Below are 23,140 nucleotides of genomic sequence, written 5' to 3'. Positions count from 1 at the left end.
CTTCTGTGTATTGAAACCATATTTAAAGAGCCAATAGATACCCGCAATTAAAAACATTTAAGATGCATTTAAACATTTAAAGGATGTTATAAGGTATTCATTTGCATGTTAGAAAGACCAATATCAAATGTAATAGTTATATAATACTATGCAAAATCTCAAAACCTGAAAGGGTATGAACCACGTGTACCACTTCTTTGTTTTTTGTTTTTTTTTATAAAAGTGTTTGTAGAAATATTTTCCTGTGGTTAATTCTTCTAAGGCAATTCAGTATAGGCATGATATCCAGACCCTTACAACTTAATATATCAAAACATTTTAATGGAATCTGATGTCATACTGAGTCTAGTACTTTATACAAATATCATCAGACATTTTGAATGCTGTTATTACTTTCATTGCATTAGATAGGGTAAATGTAAATGGAATAAATGAGGGATTTGATTCAGACAGACAGCCCCCTGCACTTTTGGAAACTGCTGTGGCCAAAAGTAGAAGTTTCCAACATCATAAGAAATGCAGTTCAGGGTCATATTAGCTAGAATTAGGAAAGACCTTATTCTTGCTTAATTTGAATCTCTGAATTGTGTCATGTTACCACTTGCGCTAACCAACAGTTAACTGCAGTACTTATCTCTGGTGGTCTATCTATCGCATTGGCAGTCATTCTTCCACACACGTGCAAATATTAAAACAAACATACATACACACACCCATGGATGCACAAGCATACCTTTTACCTGTCCCTTAGCTCACTGAACATCTCTTAGAATCACTGTAGAGGTCCTGTCTCTGAATACGAAAGGGCTACCACCAGTGAGAAAATGGCTGAATTAGAGCTTACTGCTGGAAAATAACCCCTACTGAATCCCAGGGGATGTTGGCAGTCTATGTTAGAAAAAATTAAAAAGATGGATTATTAATTGGAGGGCAGGATGCAATCTTAATTTAAATAAAAATATATAATTTAACATTTACTTGTTTTTATATTTGACATGGCGGAAATGTGGTCAATGACATATGGTTTAGTTTCTAATACTGTACGTTTATTCATATTTTTATGTGGTTATTGTGGATGTTAAACAAGTCAACATTATTTTTTGATTTGCAGTAACAGCCAAAAGTAGCAGTTTCCAAGATCATGAGAAATGCAATTCAGAGTCATATTAGCTAGAATTAGGAAAGACCTTATTCTTGCTTAATCTGAATCTCTGAATTGTGTTGTGTTACCACTTGCGCTAACCAACAGTTAATTGCAGTACTTATCTCTGGTGGCCTATGTATCGCATTGGCACTCATTCTTCCACACACATGCAAATATTAAAACATTCTTTAAGTGTTTAAATAGTAAATGTTTTCATTAGGTGCATTTCTAGTGAGTATTTATTGATTCTGTAAACAGGGTTTCAGCATGCAGCTGAAGAAGGTGTTTTGTTTGTTATTTGGTCCCATCCCTATGATTTAAAAAGTTTTCTATTTTTATTTTTGAATGCTGAAGCTATTTGTTGTTGTTGGATGCCATCTAGTGTTCACCAAAGTCGAGTTCCTTTAAATTCACTTTGGTAAATTTGACTTAATTCTGTCTTTCTGTCGGAAATCCATTTTTCTTAATTGTCAGAAAACTATGTCTTGAAGTGTGAAAACTGATGGGAATCATCATTATTTTGTGAGAAATCGTGTGTGTGTGTGTGTGTGTGTGTGTGTGTGTGTGTGTGTGTGTGTGTGTGTGTGTGTGTGTGTGTGTGTGTGTGTGTGTGTGTGTCTATCTACCTGTCTGTCTTTATGTCTGGGTCTGTTTCCCTACTGTAAGAACACTGCAACTGGGCAATGTCTCTTTTCCCAGGGTGCAACACTAAAATAGATTATATATTGTAGAATGATGCATGGAATCCCCCCCCCCCCCCTTGTGAGGATGTGGGAATGAGTTGGGGTTCATTACCAGAGAACAATTTTATTAACTTTCAAAAAGCGGCTTTCATTTGAGAAGAGTGCTTTCACTGAGCAGTTTTGATAAAGCAATTTGTGGTGACGCATAGCCCCCACCCTTGGTTTAGCATATTCTTCATTCTTACTCATGAAGCATAAGCACAGCAGTTGGATTCTCTCTTTCTCTCTCTGTCTCTGCAAACCAGTATTCAGTCTTGAACCATATCAGCATCCATAGTCTCTTCTCCTCATTACATGTTTCATCTTCACATTTACACATACAAAGTCCACTTCATCCAAACCTTATCTTTTTTATTCAGTTTTCTAATAAATTCATGTCACAATGCCTAGGATTCCCAATATACTAAAACCCTTGTATCCCTTCTCAGTTTTAGTAACTCTGTGTTAGATATATTTCACTAAATTTAGAACTTGTATGAGATAAAACTGATGACAGTATGAAGTAGCTAGCTAAAAAAAGATACATCAGTAAAATAAAAAAGTAATAAAAAAAAAAAATGGGGAGATGTATGCATGTGACTGCATGAAAGAAGCGGCGCTCACGATGTGGGGCAGCTGTTTGGAATGATAGAGGTGTGGGCCTGCAGGAGAAGAGGGCACCATCGCAATAATAGAGGTGTGAGCCTGCAGGAGAAGAGGGCACCATCGCAATAATAGAGGTGTGAGCCTGCAGGAGAAGAGGGCACCATCACAATAATAGAGGTGTGAGCCTGCAGGAGAAGAGGGCACCATCGCAATAATAGAGGTGTGAGCCTGCAGGAGAAGAGGGCACCATCGCAATAATAGAGGTGTGAGCCTGCAGGAGAAGAGGGCACCATCGCAATAATAGAGGTGTGAGCCTGCAGGAGAAGAGGGCACCATCGCAATAATAGAGGTGTGAGCCTGCAGGAGAAGAGGGCACCATCCAGAGAAAATCCAGGAGATGGAGATGGCAGTAGATGAGCTAGTCAGACAAGGAAGAAGAAAGTGAAAACAAAGAGAAGGAGGCAGAGTGTACACGAAGGTGTAGGAAAAGGTAGGCAGGAGGAAGGGAGATGGCAGGAAAACATTAATAGAGATTATCAGAGGGGTACAGATAAATAGTGTCATCTGCATGGCACAGAGGGATAAAACCCTGACTGTGAACGATCAGGCTTTGACTACTGACTTAGGCAGTGAAGGAGCCACTATCAGGTGGGAAAAGAATAACAAGGCACAAATCTCTTATCTCTCTCAGCTGGGAGGGTATTGCATCATTCCAGGTTGTAATGCTCTATGGCACAGTGGAAACAAGCCCAAAACACAACCAAACAGTAGTAGTTCTAATAATTTAATGAAGCGATTTTCGTTATGATAAATACAATAACTTCCTCAGATAACATTAAATTCATTCATCCATGTTTAAATTACATATTCAAAAACAATGTGACAAAAATAAACCAACCAGCAAGATGGATATTCAACAAAGCTGTGCCATTAAGCTTCCTACCATATAAAGTTAAAGAGATACTGTGAATTAAAAAATCTCCTCTGTCATATACTTCAGTATTGAAAACCTTTTAAGATAAATGTATAACAACACATAATTGCATACTATCAAACTTAATAGTATTGTTTAAACTTCAAGTCTGTGAATGAAAGTAATACAAACATATGCCTATAATTCTGAAGAACATTGTTATTTAATTTTTTACATATTTTTAGCTGTTCAACCTTTTAAATTTTAACAGGCACAGGATGTTACATGCCTCATTTAGTCCTGGGTTATGAAAGGCGTTTAAAGTTAACTGCCAATATAACTCCAGCTCTTCTAAATGAAATGCAGTAGGGCCACCTCTTACATCTATTTCTACTTGATCAATTGCTTTAAAAGTAAATGTGTGCATTCCAGTCATTTGGTAATGTCTTGCCAAGGCATTATCTATTTTGTTCCTATCAATGGCATTCACATGTTCATATATTCTGTGACACATTCTACATTCTGTTTTACCTACGAAGAATGCTGTGCAGAATTTACACTTATATACACTACAAATCTAGAATTACATGTCAATTTAAAATGAAGTTGATATTTCTTGTTGTTAATGGTAAATGCCCTTCCTGAATCAATCAGTCCACAAAATCTACACATACCACAAGGTGACATACCAGCTTTCCTATTTGCACCCCTAAAGTGTTTACTTTTTAACATATCTTTTAGGTTACTTCCTCTTCTAAACACAATTTTAGGCGAAGTGCCCAATTTTCCTACCAACAATTTATCATTAACTATTAATTCTCAATTTTTATAAATAATATGGGAAAATGCTGAACTATCCAAATTAAAGCTTATAATGAAACTAGACTTGTAATTGAGTGAGGAGCACATTTGAGTTAATGTTATGTTTTGTGTAGACAGTACATTCGTTGTATTAATAGGTGCATCCTGAAGTTTTAAACCATAAATCCCTTTGTGTAAAACGGGAAATTACTCTATTTTCTTTCTTGTATTGTACTTCCTCCACTAAAGCATAGAGTAAATCAATCGGATAGCCTTGTTTCTGGAACATATTACTTAAATATATTTTTATAGTTTTCCGAGGGGATTTCGTACAAGCAAGTGCCTTTGTTGACTATTTAAATAGTACAATGGAATTCCTTGAGTTTACCTTTAACTACAGCACTGACTTGATAGATTATTTAGATATTAAGTTAACTAAAGATGTGGTTAACTCTAGACTGGTTTCTAACATCTTTAGAAAAAAGACATATTGCAATTCTTTTTTGCACTTCTCAAGCGGTCATCCTTTCTCACAGAAGCGCTCTATTGTTAAGGGACAACTAATAAGAGCAGTGAGAATAGTGTCCCTTGAGTCTGATTTTATAACTGAATGTACATATTTAAGTAATATGTTCCAGAAACAAGGCTATCTGATTGATTTAATCAATGCTTTAGCAGAGAAAGTACAATACAAGAGAGAAAATAGAATGATTTCCCCTATTTTACACAAAGGAAGTTGTGGTTTAAAGCTTCAGGATGCACCTATTAATACAACGAATGTACTGTCTGCACAAAACATAACATTGACTCAAACGTGCACCTCACTCAATTACAAGTATAGTTTCATTATAACCTTTAATTTGGATAGTTCAGCAGTTTCCCATATTATTTATAAAAATTGGGAATTAATAGTTAATGATAAATTGTTGGTAGAAAAATTGTGCACTTTGCTAAAATTGTGTTTAGAAAAGGAAGTAACCTCAAGGATATGTTAAAAAGTAAACACTTTAGGGGTGCAAATAGGAAAGCTGGTATGTCACCTTGTGGTATGTGTAGATTTTGTGGACTGATTAATTCAGGAAGGGCATTTACCATTAACGACAAGAAATATCAACTTAATTTTAAATTGACATGTAATTACAGATTTGTAGTTTATATAGCTAAGTGTAAATTCTGCGCAGCATTCTACATAGGTAAAACAGAACATAGATTACGTGAAAGAATATATAAACATGTGTATGCCATTGATAGGAACAAAATAGATAATGCCTTGGCAAGACATTCCCAAATGACTGGAGGGCACACATTTACTTTTAAAGCAATTGATCAAATACAAATAGATGTAAGAGGTACTGCATTTCATTTAGAAGAGCTGGAGTTGTATTGCCAGTTAACTTTAAATGCCTTTCATAACCCAGGACTAAATGAAGCATGTAACATCTTGTGCCTGTTAAAACTTAAAAGCTTGAACAGGTAAAATATATAAAAAATTAAACAACAATGTTCTTCAGAATTATAGGCATATGTTTGTAGTACTTTAATTCACAGAATTGAAGTTTAAACAATACTATTAAGTTTGTTAGTATGCAATTATGTGTTGTTATAAATTTATCTTAAAAGGTTTTCAATATTGAAGTATATGACAGAGGAGATTTTTTAATTCACAGTATCTCTTTAACTTTATATGGTAGGAAGCTTAATGGCATAGCTTTGTTGAATATCCATCTTGCTGGTTGGTTTATTTTTGATACATGTTTTTTGAATATGCAATGTAAACATGGATGAATTAATTTAATGTTATCTGAGGAAGTTATTGTATTTATCATAACGAAAAGCGCTTCATTAAATTATTAGGACTGCTACTATTTGGTTCCGTTTTGGGCTTGTTTCCACTGTGCCATAGAGCATTATTACTTGTTTGTTTTATACATTTTTTAGTTTACTTGTATCGTTCCAGGTTGTGCCTATGCATAAGGATTCCCAATGGGCATAAGTGACTCCTGAGAGGGACAGCAGATAGTTCAATCACTGAAATGAGGCATAGTGAGCACATCTCCTTAAACACACTATTGCATGTCTTTATCTGGACCATAGAAATCCACATCCCTTGGGAAGCTAGGCTCATCTCATCAAATAAAACACAAAAAGAACCATATGGCCAGAGTAAGATGGTTCCTGCATGCCTATACTATTTCCTGGTTGTGAGATATTCAGAACCTATTTAGCCAAGAGGCTGTCCTTATCTGGAAACAAGGTCCAACCAGCAAAGGGACATGTCTGGGGTGTTTTCTAACATGCAGTGTCCCCAGAGAGTGATGTAGTAATGGGAAATGTAGAGTTCTGATATCATCAGTGGTCAGCCTCAAAAGATAATCACTTCACAGAAAATCCACAAGTGGGAGGAAAAAGAGAACAAGGTTATGGAATAGGGACAAACAACAGTGACAAGTGGTGAAGGGAAGACATAGGGACAGGTGACCATATAAGGTCCAACACCATGAAGAAAGCAAAAGGACAGAACCAGATGGAAGGAGCAAAGGACAAATGAGACAGAAGAGTAGAGTCCTTTGTAGAAGGAGCACATGAGGGACTAGAGAAGGAACAAATGCAGTACAGGGAAGTAGAAGTGATAGTGAGAAGGAATGGGAGGGGTGGAAGTGAACTGGGAAAGGCAGGGGATTGGGAGGCTACTGATACAGTGTAGGAAGTGAATGAAAGATGTGAGAACCAATCTGTGGCAAATACGGTGGTTTTAGTTGTTGAAGGCTCTGAAAATCAACAAAGGGACTGAGAGTTTTAATATGGAAAAAAAGAGAGACTGGATTTCACTACCACCATTTTCAGAGCATAGACTTAGTTAAGACAAGCTACAACTCTTACCACACTTTTCGGCCACCAAACCAGGACCAAAACACTAAAGGTGGAGGAGTGTCCATATTCACACCTCCAGGCTAGTTGCTCAACACAATGCATCCGAAATTCTCCAGGTGAAACTAGCACTAGGTAAGACTGCAATCCAAATTGTAGCTTGCTACAGATCCCCCACCATGCCCCAAGATTCTCACTACACCTTTCTAAGCATACTGGAAAATATTAAGATAGAACCAAACACCCCTATACTGGGTGATTTCAACTAACCTGCCATTAACTGGGAAACTACTCATGTACCAACACCTTTGCTCAACGGTTCTTGGAATTCATAAATTCCAACGCCCTGGATCAACTAATCCATAGTCCCACCAGGGGCTCCAATATCCTGGACCTGGTCATTACCAACATGGGAAATTGATGCTCCACACCAATGGTCACCCCTTGTTGGTTAGGTCTGACCATAAGCTAATGACCTTTGACATCCACATCCCTCCCCCACCTCGCAGTAAGGAAACATCCGTAAAAAACTTCTCCAAGGCCAACTTCATGCTACTGAAGTCAGAAGTGACAAACTTCATGACACCCATGCAGACTGGAATTGAAAGTTCGACTGCCGAATCCTACACTAAAGCACTGTATAAGCATATCTACTTGTGCATGAATTGTGCCATCAAAAATAGAGCCAAGATGCTCTCCTCCAAAAAAAGAAAGCCAATCTGGTGGTCACCTGTCATAAACAAACTATGCAACAGAAGGAAGAAACTGTTGCAGAAAAGAGGAAAATCCCAGGATGCAAAAAACTCCCATACCAGCCTCAGTAAGCAGCTGAGATCCCTCATAAAATCCTCCAAAGCTAGTTATGAAAACAAAAATTGCCAAAGAGTCCAAAGACAACCACAAGGCATTCTATAGCTATGTCAAGAATCTAAATGGCAATGCTCAGATCTACTCTGAGCTACAACAGAATGGTATTAAATATACTGATCCCTATGACATTGTCAATATCCTGGCAGATCGATTCAGTGCTAACTTCACCCCCTCTCACCTCCTAAAGGGCCCATCTCAATAGCAAAAGATTGCCAAATTCCAGTAATCACGGCCACACAAGTAAAACCTGCACTCTCCAAAGCTAAGAATACATCATCCATGGGACTAGACAACATCCCGGGATGTGTACTACATGAACTACAAAATTAACTGGCACCTCACCTAAGTGTCATGTTTAATCATAGCCTCACCTCAGGCTTCGTGCCCACTAGGGGGATCCATCTTGGATCCTGGGAACTACCGTCCCATCAGTCTGACGAGCCTGATCTGCAAGGTCATGGAACGTATTATCATGGAACTTATAAACAAAGACACTGGCAACCTTTAAACACTGGACCTCACCCAGTTTGGGTTTGTGAAGGGCCGATAGTGTCTCCTGAATCTGATTGACTTCTTTGAATCAGTCTCCAGAGCCGTGGACGAGGGTAAGGTGGCCTATACAGCCTATCTGGACCTCGCCAAGGCCTTTGACACCATCCCCTACTCTGGAATCATAGATAAACTTACTAAGCTGGGCATAAATCCCTATGTCACTCAATGGGTTGCTAACTGGCTTACTGAAAGAACCCACACTGTAAAAGTAGCCGACTCCAAATCCAGCTCCAGACAAGTGAAAAGTAGAGTACCTCAGGCTTCAGTCCTGGGACCGCTCTTGTTTGGCATCTACTTCTCTGAAGTACAGGCCAACACTAAGGGACTCTGGCTAACAAAGTTCACAGATGACTGCAAACTGGGAGCCATTATTGAATCCCCAAATGATGTGGATATTCTACAAAAGGGCCTTACAGAAATAGATGCTTGGTGCCAGAGCCATGGACTCAAGCTTAATACCAAGAAGTGTATAGTTATCTCCTTTGGGAAACAACATGTACCCATGAATTACCACATAGGTGGCAGTACACTAAACACCGAAGGTGTGATAAGAGACTTAGGAACACAGATGGACAGTGGTCTCACCTTCGATAACCACATTGCCACAACAGTCAGGAAATCCTTCTATGTGGCACACCTCATCACTAAGGGTTTTTCATCCAGAAAAAAGGAGGTCATTGTCCCACTGTACTCATCCCTCATTAGACCCACCATAGAGTACAACACCCCATTTGGTATATACCTCACAAGACATCTGCAACAACTGGAAAGGCCACAGGATCACCTCACTAAAAGAATCACAGGCCTAAATCAGATGCCCTTTGCAGACTGACTAAAAAAAAATCCAGCTATACTCTGTCACAGATCATCTACTTAAAGGCGATCTCTGCTTAACATACAAGGCCATGTCAAACCCAGAGCTGTTGGACATGCTACACTTAAAGAAATCCTATCCATCACAACCACAAGCTCCAGGGACCTAAACCTTGCCATCACAGTGAACAAAACTTGCTGAAGGGATAGGTTCCTGACCCAGAGACTCCCCATACTCTGGAATAGACTGCCCATACATGTCAAACAGAGCACCTCCTTGGCCCTCTTCAAAAGGAACCTTGACGACTGGATGGGAGATAGGAAATTTACCCTGGGGAATCATGTCAGTCGCCCTGCTAGACAGAAGTCCAGGGAAGTAAATACTGTGGGAATAAATAATCAGGGAATTGTTATGGCTAGGCTTGTACAGGCCCTAGGGCTGATAGCCTAGTACTAACCTATGAACATTGGAGAAGGTAACCAAGGTCATCACTGAGTGGGAGTGCTGGATGCATGTTGTGATGTTAGTAGGCACCGATGACCTGTCAGAGGAGACAGCTGAAGTGGTAGCAAGAAATTCCAGGACAGTGGCAGAGAGATGCCAGCAGTATGGGGTCAGAAGTAACATTCTATGAAGTCACAGTTCTACCAGGATCCAGCACAATGAAGAAAAAGAGCATTGAAGAGTATCAGGACTGCTTGTGGAAACTGTAAGGGAGAATGACATAAGTCTGGTAAAAGAAATGAGAGAAACCCAGCAGGGAAATGGCTTCCATCTTAGCTCAGAAGAGACAGCGGTGCTGAATGCAAGCTTAGAAAGATACACCTCAGTTGTTGTACCATTAAACTAAGATGGACAGGAAACAGAGTGTCACAGAAACAAGAGAGGGTTGGTTATAAGGCAATTACTAGAAGGAAACAAAAATGACATATCAAATGAACAAACAACAGTGACTTGGTGCATCACTGCGGAGTATTACCTTGAGATGCAAGAAGTCCATGTAGGAAGATGAGGATTGCAGGTAGTGAATCCAGTAGGGGAGACATTATATTGTCGGCATCATATGAACATGGGCAAATGACAAGAGGGGGTGGGTAAGGTGCAAGTATAATTTTTCACAGAAATGACAAAGCATGAAAAGATGGAGTTAGAGTATCAAACTGCATAAAGGATGACATTAAATGTGAAGACAAAGTGCAAGAGGAGGAGGAACACCACCCCATGAAGGAGGCATGTGAGAGACACCGTCAAAACATAGGTCCAGTGTCCTGGCAGTTAATGTAGAGGAAGGGAGGTAGGAGTGCAGGAGTGTGCAGTTAGAACTTGTCTGATTGAAGACTACAGGGACAGGGCTCAGTTTTGAGATTTTATTACTGGTTAATTGGGTAATTTGTTTAAAAGCCTTTTCTGATTGCTTGTAGTCATCTAAAGCTGTTTTAAGTGTATTTTTGCTGTTGTTGCCTTATCTTTTCAAAAAAAAAATTTTCCTTGTTTCCCACCTTTCTAAGCTAGTATAGTCCAGTTTTCAGGCTAAATGCTGAATTTAGGGCTGTTACAATTTTCTGAGTTGCCCATACCTTACTTGGATAGAGGGAGGTTTCTCTGTTCACATGTGAGAGAGGGAGCTTTGAGCAGCCATCTTCCCTGGAGGAGTGGTTCCAGCCCAGAAGTTAGTAGTTTGTGGGCCATGTTGGGCTAATTTCTATCACTTTCATTTCCCTGCTGTAAAAAAACGTGTTTGCACAGTTTTGAATGTCCAGGCAGCGCTGGTTAGCTAAGGCTAAATTTATCCCGGCTCCACCAAGTCTCCTCTTCAGTTTTTCCCTTGAAAGTAGTCTACCTCTCAACCTAAGCACTTAAAAAGCATCCTACAGTCCAGCACTTGCTCAGACCTAATAGCAAGCACTAATATACCCCGACACTTGATTACCAGGCAGGGCAAGGCTCATTATTCATCCCTCACCAACCAAGCGGCTAAGCAGCTCACCCTACTATTCAGACATGACCAAAGGGCAATTTCAGGTATACTCTCCAGTCCAGCTGGTGAACCTGGGTATCCTGAGGCAATGTTACAACTGCCTCATGTACACAGACAACCCTCTCCTCCTACCACAAAACATTAACATATGCGAGAGATGCAATTATATAGCTAAATTGGAGGCTAAGCTCTCTCCATCCAAGACTGGAACAAGCAGTCATGAGGCGAAGGTTAACACTTGCACCACACGTACAGCCTCACATAGACATACTAAACCAGCACTGGCAAAAAATACACATAAATACACAAAATCATTCTCAGAGGCTCTAAATAAAAACCTGCAAAAGCATCACAGACCTCCAAAGCAGACACCCAAAAAAATCTGCACCTCCCGTCACAAACCAGACAACACATAAAACACAAAATCAATGTGCCGCACAATCACAGCCCTTAAGGCGAAATAACATACCTAACACATTAGTAATAGGCGACTCTATAATCAGGCACACTGATGTCCCACTCACTAGGCTGGACAAGGAGAAGGTTACTGTTAGCTGCCTGTCAGGAGCCAGAATCTGCCACATAACACAAGCACTCAGGTCACTCCAGAACAAGTACAGATATGACTCTGCCATTGTTATGTTGGTGTGAATGACCTGAGATGTACCTCCCTGGACAACATGAAAAGAGACATGGAAAAGCTCTCTGATCATGTAGCCCAGGCGGGTATGATCCTGACCCTGAGTAGCATCTTGCCCTCACCAAGAATGATAGCGCAGTATGAAGAAAAAATTATCAATTTCAACAATTGGCTAAGCTTCAGGTGTCATTCAAAGGGGATCCAGTGTCTGTCAGCCTGAGACGACATGCTCGACAGGCCTAGTTGCTTCGCAAGAGACGGCTTGCACCTGTCACCCCTAGGCTTTCAAATACTGGCCAAGGCTCTTGCTGCCCACATAGTGCCTTTTTTAGGCAAGGCTCAAAAGTCAAACCCACCTCCATAAACAACACAAATAAAAAAATGAGGTTTATGCTACTCAACGCCATGAGTTTAAATCTCAAAATGCATGCGCTCGAAGCACTCCTCAGTATGGAGAACCTCGACATCTGTGCAGTAACTGAAACCTGGTTCAAGGTTCCACAGAGCACCCCAGCACTACCGGGCTACAACTCATACCACACATTTCGGCCACAGAACATGGACCGAAACACAAAAGGAGGGGGTGTATCCATATTCATCAAGGATACCTACACCTCCAGGTTAGTGGCGCAGCATGATACCTCTGAGATCATCCATGTGCAACTAACATCAGGCAAATCTGCAATGCAAATTGTGGCCTGCTACATATCACCCTCCATGACCCAGGACTACCACTCCGCCTTTCTGGAGACACTGGAAAACATGAAGGTCCTACCGAACATCCTGATATTGGGTGATTTCAATTACCCAACCGTTAACTGGGAAAACTACTCGAGTACAAACTCCCAGGTCCAGCGCTTCCTGGAATTTATCAACTCAAATGCCCTGGATCAGCTGGTAACTCCCCGACCAGAGGTGAAAACATATTGAACCTGGTCATCACCAACATGGGCGACAGGTTCTCCACAGCAGAGGTCAACCCATCACTAGTTAGATCAGACCATAAACTAATCACTCTGGATGTCCACACCCCACCACCACCCCCAACTAAGGAAACCATAGTAAAAAACTTTTCTAAAGCAAACTTCACCTTACTTAAGACAGAGGTGGTAAGTTTCACAGCCCCCACACTAAAGGATAACGCTTCCCAAGATGCAGAAACCTTTACAAATGCACTCTATGAGCACCTACAAGGATGCATGGATAGTGCCATCCCTAGCAAAACCAAGACTCACTCCCCTAAGAGAAGGAAACCAGTCTGGTGGACCCTTGCCATAAACAGGCTATACAATAGAAGGGGCAAACTAGTTCAGAAAAAAAGCAAATCCCAAGAAGGAAAGACATCTATGATCAGTATCAGTAAGAAACTAAGGTCCCTCATAAAATCCTCCAAGGCTAACTTCGAAAGAAAAATAGCCAAGGATTCGAAAGATAACCACAAAGCGTTCTTTAGCTATGTCAAGAATCTAAGTGGCAACTCGCAGATATGCTCTGAGCTAGTGCAAAATAGCACAAAATATACTGAACACACTGATATTGCCAACATCCTGGCAGAAAGATTCAGTGCAAGCTTCATCCCCCTCTCACCCCCAAAAGGGCCCACAACAATACCAGAAAAGTGTAGTGTCCTGGAAATCACAGACGCACAGGTGAAAATAGCCCTTTCAAAAGCCAAAAGCATAGCGTCAATGGGGCCAGATGGTGTCCCAGGCTGCATCTTGCACGAACTACAGAACAAACTAACTCCCCACCTAAACACACTTTGCAACCTCAGCCTCTCCACAGGCTATGTGCCCATAGAATGGCGCACAGCAACGGTTATTCCACTCCACAAAGGAGGGGCCACAACTGACCCTGGTAACTATTGCCCCATAAGCCTGGTCTGCAAGGCTATGGAGCGCATCATCATGGAACTCATTAACAAAGACATTGAGAACCTCCAAACACTTGACCCAACCCAGTTTGGCTTTGTTAAGGGCAGATCATGCCTACTAAACCTGGTTGACTTCTTCGAGACAATCACCAAGGCCATAGATGAGGGGAAGGTAGTTCACACAGCCTACCTTAACCTCGCCAAGGATTTTGGCACCATTCCCCACTCGGGAATTATAGAAAAACTCACCAGCCTGAATATAAACCCCTACGTCACGAGATGGGTTGCCATCTGGCTTACAGACAGAACTCACACGGTAAGAATAGCAGGCACCAGGTCCGACTCTAAACCAGTCACAAGTGGAGTCCCACAAGGCTCGGTCCTGGGACCCCTACTGTTCGGCACATACTTCTCAGAAGTACAGGCAAACACAGGAGGACTATGGCTAACCAAGTTTGCCAATGACTGCAAACTGGGAGCCATAATTGACTCACCGGCTGACACAGACATTCTCCACAAGGGCCTTACTGAGATGGACACCTGGTGTCAAAGTCATGGTCTCAAGCTAAATGCCAAAAAATTCATAGTCATCCCATTTGGGAAAAGCAAAACACCCATGAATTACCACATAGGTGGCAGCCCCCTTAATACAGAAGAGGTAATAAGAGATCTGGGGACCCAGGTAGATAATAATCTCTCCTTTGACAATCATATTGCCAAAGTAGTTAGGAAATCATTCTATGTAGCCCATATAATTACTAAAGGGTTTGCATCTAGAAATAAAGAGGTTATAGTGCCCCTCTACTCATCACTCATCAGACCGATCATAGAGTACAATGCCCCGTTTGGGATGTACCTCACAAGACACTTCCAACAGCTGGAAATACCACAAACGTACCTCACCAAGAGGATTACTGGTCTCAAACATATGTCCTATGCAGCCCGACTGGAAAAACTCCAGCTGTACTCAGTGGCATATCACTTACTCAGAGGGGATCACTGCCTGACTTACAAAGCCATGTCCAACTCAGAATTGATGGACATGCTCCACTTAAAGAAATCCAAGTCACTGCAAGCCACTCGCTCTAGTGAGCTAAACCTCACCACAACAATAAATATAACATGCTGGAGGGATAGATTCCTGTCAAAGAGACTCCCCATGCTTTGGAACAAAATTCCTAACTACATTAGGTAGAGCCCCTCACTAACACTCTTCAAGAGAAACCTTGACGAGTGGATGGGTAACAGAAAATACACCTCTGGGATCACTTCATTGGCTCTTCTTGACAGAGGCTCAGTTAATTAATCAATGGGGCGGCGAAAGCTGACACACTCTGGCTAGGCTTATAAATGCCCTGAGGCAGATAGCCTAGTACCTACCTATGAACCTATGAACCTAAGGGAGTGAGTATACATTGATCAATACAGACACATCAAAAGTTTGAAGACCACAGACTGACAGAAGCAATAGAGAAGTGGGATAAGAGAAGCTGGGTAACACTCATGGGGAGTCCAAATCTAGCAGACACAGATTTGGAGATTTCAAGCTCCCTTAAAGAGGTAATGGAGAGGACAGAGTTCTTGGACTATCAGGGGTTATGTCAACTGCTTTGGATTTATACCATAAAGGATATATTTTTTGATATAGTTCTAAGCAAGGAAGATGCGGTGACAGATGACCAGGTAAAGGCACCATTAGGAAATGGTGGCCATGCTATCTCATGGTACAGACCGAGAGACAGTGTAAGAATGGTACGGTCATGATTTGGGGTTGTAGGAGTCGAGATTATGATTATCCAGGTGACAGGGTCAAAGATGAGTTAGGAGAGAGGAAATAAGAGACAGAGTAAAGAAGCTATTGGAGTAGTCTGGGGCAGAGAACTCGGGGCTAGGATCAAGGGGGTGAGAAAAAGAAGCAAAACAAAAGAAAAGAAAGAAGGAATGACAGTGTAGCAGTTAAACCAACCAGTAGAGAAAACAAGGGGTGAAAATGAGGGGTGGGTTGGGGAGATGGAGAAAGCACATTGCAAGGAGGCTAGCAGAAGGGAAACAGAAGTGGTGATGTTAGCAAAGGAAGAAGCTGAAAAGAAACTACTGGAAAGAATCAGGAAGTGGAACAAAGGTTTTTGTAGCCAGATAGGAGAAATGAGGACAGACCTAGACATACTAACCAAGATGGTAAGTAGATCACAAAACACTGGGAAAAAGCAGAAGTACTGAATTAATATTTTGCTTAAGTGTTCACAAAAGAAAGCAGGGGGAGGCACCATACTGGAATGGTGGCAGGCAGTGTAGATAGATCTCTAGACAGTCACTATGGTAAAGAAAGAGAAAGTGGTGGGAGGTACATGCTTAGGAAGAGTGAAATACAAGGACCAGACTGGCTACTTCTCAGCATTATGAAGAATCTAAGCAGACTACTGGTAGAGCTCCAGCCACTTTTGCTTTGGTCAGTGGTCTGTTAAAGATGACTGAGGAAATGGATTGCAATTGGGAGAGACAATATCAGAAATTAGGAAAGTGAATAGGTGAGTACCACAGGGGTCAGTCCTGAGTTTAGGACTCTTCACTTTGCTTGATTAAACAGATCCCAGGGACGAAAGAGAATAGGATCACACTCTCCACTGATCACCAAAGGTGCAGAATAGAAAACATAGGAAGAGTCTAAGGGAGGAGGGATTTGGAAAGACTAAGCATGGGGTCATAAAGTTGAGAGCAAAGGTTCGGTGCAGGTAAATGAATGTACTACACCTGGGTTACAACTGTGCGGTATGAAGCATGAGCTGGAAGAAGGGGAACTGATGGCAACAAAGCAGGGAAAGGCCCTGGGTCTGTGGGCCTCGGCTGGACTGGGCCTTCATGAGCAGAGTGAGAAGGAAGTGGTCACAGCAAAGAGAATACTGGAGCTCATCCTTAGGGTGACAAACTCAAAAAGCATGCAGGTAATGTTTCTGGTCTATAGGCCTGGCTAGACCACACCTTGAGTATTATGGTACCAGCAGCCTGGAACTCCTTATCTCTATCTATCAGGTCAACATCCTCTCACGCATCCTTCAAAACCATTCTGAAAGACTTCCTTGCCAAAAGCTGGCTCTGCTCTTGCTCAGCATTTGGATAAACTATATCCCTAAATGTGGACAAATACCTCTTCATACCTTACATTTCCATACTCTCTTTTCTTCACGCATTTCCTTACTTCAGTCACTTTCTCTCCCCTACCATAAGCTTGCTTTTCTCTCACTTTGTATTGCAGTTCTTGTTTGTATTATATTAGCTTACCTTTAACTTCTCTATAAACTGGCTACAATTTCTCTAGCTATTACATCATTGTCGTGTAACTTGTATAATGTTTTCATATTATGCTTAATTTGGTATAATTATTTCAACTGGATTTGTTTCTTTTATTATTTTTAAAGACTATAAAATTATTATTCTTAAAATGTTTTGTAATACTTTGGAGCTTTTCTCCCTGGGCCTCCTCCACTGAAAATGGACTCCTACCCAGTTGGACATTCCCAGTGATCAAATGTCAATAAATAAATAAATGTGCTGTTCTGTGCGCCATACAAGGAAAAGGACATCAGGCTTCCGGAAGGAAGATAGAGGAAAACCACCAGACAGGTGCAGGGGATGGAGTTCTTCACACCTGAGTCAAAAAGAGACAGAGGGGTTATGATATGGGTGTCAAGGCCATGCCATGAAGGGCAGGGGATGTGGAGGATGGGGCACGGGCAGTGGAATGTAGGGAGTAACAATTTCCTGAATTTCTAAAGATACTTCAGACAGAGCATCTTGTGGACCAATGACACAGAGTACTGACTTGTCTAGCAGAGAGGGAGTCCACAGAGGCTTACCAGATAGAACAAGGCATATGATGAGAGGAAGGGTTAGAGGGTGGAGTAGAATACTAACTACACAAAAGAAAGACCAAGTAAGTCCACTCTCTCATTTTGCTAGCAAGAAAATGTAGAGTCTACTACAACTGATCACTGTGGAACTTGTTGAAGCACAGCATATCAGCCACACTGTGCCATTTATCTGAATAACACTATAAATACAATTTAAACTCATTTAAAATCAGTCTGAGTGAGAGCCGCATGCCTGTGCCCTAAGGATATGGAAGTGCTTTCTGTACACCCTTAATCTCTGTATATATTAACTCCAACGTTACATCACCTCAGATGAAATGTAAATCTCATTGTTTCCTGTTCTCCAAGTCAGTGCAACTTCATTACTTCATTCAGTCTAACAAAGAGTTTAGTGATTCGGGCATGTAGATATGGCTTATGTGCACTTTGGCAAGGCAATGGACATGGTACCACATAGAAAAGTAAGCTAAACAGAAGGACACTAACGGTGCTTACCGACATAAAAGGTTAGATAGTTCACAGGCTACTTCAATAATCAGTAACAGAGTAATCTTTCTGTATGCCCTTATAAATGACCATGCAGAAGACCCAGACCACACCCCAAGATATAAAATGAATTGGAAGCAACTTCATAAGGGTGCTTCAATAGTCTGATGCATGGCAACTTAAATTCAAGTAAAATAATGCATCTGGCAAAACAAAACCAAGAAATCAACAGATTTTCCATGTTGGTGTGAATGACCTGAGCCGTACCTCCCTGGACTGCATGAAAAGAGACATGGAAGAGCTCTCTGATCATGTAGCCCAGGCCGGTATGACCGTAACCCTGAGTAGCATCCTGCCCTCACCAAGAATGATACCACGGTATAAAGAAAAAATTATCAATTTCAACAATTGGCTAAGCTTCTGGTGTCATTCAAAGGGGATCCAGTGTCTGTCAGCCTGGGATGACATGCTCGACAAGCCACGCTGCTTCACTAGAGATGGCTTGCACCTGTCACCCTTAGGCTTTCGAATACTGGCCAAGGCGCTTGCCACCCTTATAGTGCCTTTTTTAGACAAGGCTCAAAAGAAAAATACACCACCATAAATACCACAAGTAACAAAAAACTGAGGGTAATGCTACTCAATGCCAGAAGGCTAAACCTCAAAATGCACACACTTGAGGCACTCCTCAGTATGGAGAAAATTGATATATGTGCATTAACAGAAATCTGGTTTAAGGCTCCAGAGAGCACCCTAGCACTATCAGGCTACAACTCATACCATACATTTCGGCCACAAAACCCAGACCAAAATACAAAAGGCGGGGGTGTATCTATATTCATCAAGGACACCCACACCTCCAGGTTAGTGGCAGAGCACGATGCTTCAGAGATCATTCATGTGCAACTAACAATGGGCAGAACTACAATTCAAATTGTAGCTTGCTACTGATCACCCACCATGTCCCAGGACCCCCATTCCACATTTCTGGAAACACTGGGAAACATAAAGGTCCTACCAAACACCCTGATATTGGGTGATTTCAATTACCCAAACATTAACTGGGAGAACTACTCAAGTACTAACTCCCTTGCCCAACATTTCCTAGAATTTATAAACTCAAAAGCCCTGGATCAACTGGTCAACACCCCCACCAGAGGTGACAACATATTGGACCTGGTTATCACCAACATGGGCAACCGGTGTTCCACACCGGAGATCAACCCCTCACTGGTTAGATATGACCATAAACTAATCACTCTGGATATCCACATTCCGCCCCCACCCCCGGTCAAAGAAACCACCGTGAAAAACTTTTCAAAAGCAAACTTCACATTACTTAAGGCCGAGGTGGAAAGTTTCAAATCCCTCATGCTAAAGGATAACGCTGCCCAAGCTGCAAAATCCTTTACTAATGCACTCTATGGGCACCTACAAGAATGCATGGATCATGCTATCCCAAGCAAAACCAAGACTCACTCCTCCAAGAAAAGGAAACCAGTTTGGTGGGCCCCTGCCATAAACAAGCTATACAATAGAAGGAGGAAACTAGTACAGAAAAGAGTAAAATCCCAAGAAGGGAAGACATCCCTGATCAGTATCAGCAAGAAACTATGATCCGTCATAAAATCATCCAATGATAGCTTCAAAAGGAAATTTTCCAAGGACTCCAAAGATAACCACAAGGCATTCTTTAGCTATGTCAAGAATCTAAGTGGCAATTCTCAGATCTGCTCAGAGTTAGTGCAGAATAGCACAAAATACACTAAACTGACCGATATCGCCAACATCCTGGCAGACAGGTTCAGTGCAAACTTCACCCCCAAAAGGGCCCATAACCATACCAGAAGAATGTAGTGCCCCTGAAATCACAGACACTCAGGTTAAAAAAGCCCTCTCCAAAGCCAAAAACACAGCATCAATGGGACTGGATGGTGTCCCAGGCTGCGTCCTACAGGAGCTCAAAGATGAACTAACCCCTCACCTAAACACACTGTTCAAATTCAGCCTCTCCACAGGCTATGTGCCCATAGAGTCGCACACAGCACCAGTTATTCTGCTCCACAAAGGTGGAGCCACAACAGACCCCGGGAACTATCGCCCTATAAGCCTGACTAGCTTGGTCTGAAATGCTATGGAGCGCATCATCATGGATCTCATTAACAGCATCATCATGGATCTCATTAACAGAGACAGTGGGAACCTCCAAACACTGGACCCTACCCAGTTTGGCTTTGTTAAGGGCAGATTATGCCTCCTAATGCTGGTGGACTTCTTTGAGACAGTTACCAAGGCTATAGATGAAGGAAAGGTGGTCCACACAGCCTACCTAGACCTCACAAAGGCCTTTGACACCATTCCCCATTCTGGTATTATAGACAAGCTCAGCAGCCTGAACATAAACCCCTACGTCATGAGATGGGTTGCCAACTGGCTCATGAACAGAACCCACATGGTAAGAGCTGTGGGTGCTAGGTCTGACTCTAAACCAGTTACAAATGGCATTCCCCAGGGCTCAGTCCTAGGACCCCTCCTGATCAGCATATACTTCTCAGAGGTACAGGCAAGCACAGGAGGACTATGGCTGACCAAGTTCGCAGATGACTGCAAACTAGGGGCTATAACTGACTCTCCGGCTGACACAGACATTCTCCAAAAGGGTCTCACTGAGACAGATACCTGGTGTCAAAGCCATGGCCTCAAGCTAAATGCCAAAAAGTGCATAGTCATCCCCTTTGGAAAAAACAAAGTACCCACAAACTGCCACATAGGTGATAGCCCCCTAAATACGGAAGATGTAATAAGGGATCTGGGACTCAAGTAGATAGTAATCTCTCCTTTGATAATCACATTGCCAAAGTGGTTAGAAAATCCTTCTATGTGGCCCACCTAATCACAAAAGGGTTTGCATCCAGATCAAACTGTGGCCCAGACCTCCAGCCTGACATTAGCACAGCATCTAGGTGTGTGAAGAAATGGTAGGTTTGTCCAATTCACCATGCAACCTAACTTACCTTGTCAAGCTGCTTTAGTAATTATTCTTGGTGAACATGCTTGGTTCATAGGTTCATAGGTGTGTACTAGGCTAATGGCTCTGGAGCCTTTACAAGCCTAGCCCATGGTAGTGCCCTGGCATTGTGCCGCGCGACGTTAGTTCCCAGTGCCTCTATCAAGTAGAGCCACTGGAGTGATCCCGGGGTGAACTTTCTATTTCCCACCCACTCATCAAGATTTCTCTTGAACAGGGACAGTGAGGTGCTCTGCTTGACATGTATGGGAAGTCTATTCTAGAGCATGGGCAGTCCCTGGGTTATGAACCTGTCCCTCCAGCATGTTCTGTTGAGTGTGGTAATGAGGTTGAGGTATCTGGAGTGTGTTGTGCACAGGGATTGGGATTTCTTTAGATGTAGCATTTCTAACAGAGCTGGGTCAGACATGGCTTTGTAAGTCAAGAAGAGATCGCCTCTAAGTAGGCAATATGAGACAGAGAATAACTGGATTCTTTTGAGTCTGCCCATGTAGGATGTGTTTAATGCCTAGCATACTCTTCGTGAGGTACTTCTGTGGCCTCTCCAGCTGTTGCAAGAGTCTAGTGAGGTACATGCCAAATGGGGCATTATACTCAATGACTGGTCTAATGAGGGAAGAGTAGAGAGAGACAATGACCTCTTTCTTCCTGGATGTAAAACCCTTGGTAATGAGATGTGCCACATAGCAGGACTTTCTGACCACAGTGGCAATGTGGTGGTCGAAGGAGAGGTTGCTGTCAACCTGCATCCCCAGATGTCTTTTAACGCCTTCAGTGTTCAGTGGGCTCCCATCAATGTGGCAATTAGCGGGAACTGAGTTTTTACCAAAGGGGATGACAACGGATTTTTTTGGTGTTAAGCTTAAGGCCATGGTTTTGACACCAGTCATTGGTCTCTGTGAGGCCTTTCTGTAGGATGTCTGCATCACTTGGGGAGTTAATAATGGCTCCCAGCTTGCAGTCATCTATGAACTTGGTCAGCCAGAGTCCCTTTGTGTTGGCCCGGACTTCTGAGAAGTAGATGCCGAACATGAGAGGACCCAGGACTGATCCCTGTGGGACTCCACTTGTGACTGGTTGGCAGTCTGACTTGGAGTCTGCTACTTTCACACTGTGTGTTCTATCTGTGAGCCAATATGCAACTTACATAGTGATACAGGGGTTGATGCCTAGTTTGGTGAGTTAATCACTAATTCCTGAGTGAGGAATGATATCAAAGGCCTTGGCCAGATCAAGGTAGGCTGTATGCACTGCCTTACTTTATCCACAGCCCTGGTGACTGACTTAAATAAGTCAACCAAGTTGAGCAGGCATGATCTCCCTTTAACAAAGCCAAATTCTGTGGGGTCTAGAGTTTGGAGATTTCCTATATCTTTGTTAATCAGGTCCATGATGATGCACTCCATAGCTTGACATATCAGACTTGTCAGGCTATTGGGGCAATAATTTCCAGGGTCTGCAGTCACTCTCCCTTTATGGAAAGAGATGACTGTAGCAGTGCACCATTCAGTAGGAACAAAGCCTGAGGTGAGGCTGTGACTGAAGAGGGCACACAGATGTAGTGCCAGTTCACTTTGTAGTTCATGTAGAACACAGCCAGGGATATTATCAGGTCCCATGGAAGCTGTATTCTTGGACTTAGACAATAAAGTTTTAACCTGTGCTGCCAGTAATGCTGGGTGTCTGGCATTCGTCTGGTATTATGATTGGTCCTTTAGAGGGGGAGAGAGGGGGGTAAAGTTGGCACTGAATCTGTCAGCCAGTATGTTGGCAATATCTGTTGGCTCAGTATAGGAGGTACCATTTTGCAGTAACTCTGGGTATTGCCGTGGAGGTTCTTGATATAACTGTAGAGGGCTTTGTGATTGTTTTTAGTGTCTGCTACAATTCTGCCTTCATAGCTGGCTTTGGAGGATTTGATGAGGGATCTCAACTTTTTGTTGAGGTTAAGTTTTTCTAGATTTGGGACTTCACCT

General features: G+C 42.1%; 1 protein-coding gene across 1 annotated transcript in view; it reads right to left on the bottom strand.

Moving 5' to 3' along the window:
* The window catches only part of FNDC7 (fibronectin type III domain containing 7), a 131,868-nt gene that overhangs the window by 67,687 nt on the left and 41,041 nt on the right, over nucleotides 1–23,140 (bottom strand). The gene's annotated exons all lie outside the window — the stretch shown is intronic.

Source organism: Protopterus annectens, chromosome 10.part0 (assembly GCF_019279795.1).
Source record: "Protopterus annectens isolate FY-2018-M chromosome 10.part0, PAN1.0, whole genome shotgun sequence".
In the NCBI taxonomy this organism is placed as follows: domain Eukaryota; kingdom Metazoa; phylum Chordata; order Ceratodontiformes; family Protopteridae; genus Protopterus; species Protopterus annectens.
The sequence above is the reverse complement of the archived record's forward strand: the minus strand, read 5'-3'. Positions and strand labels throughout refer to the sequence as shown.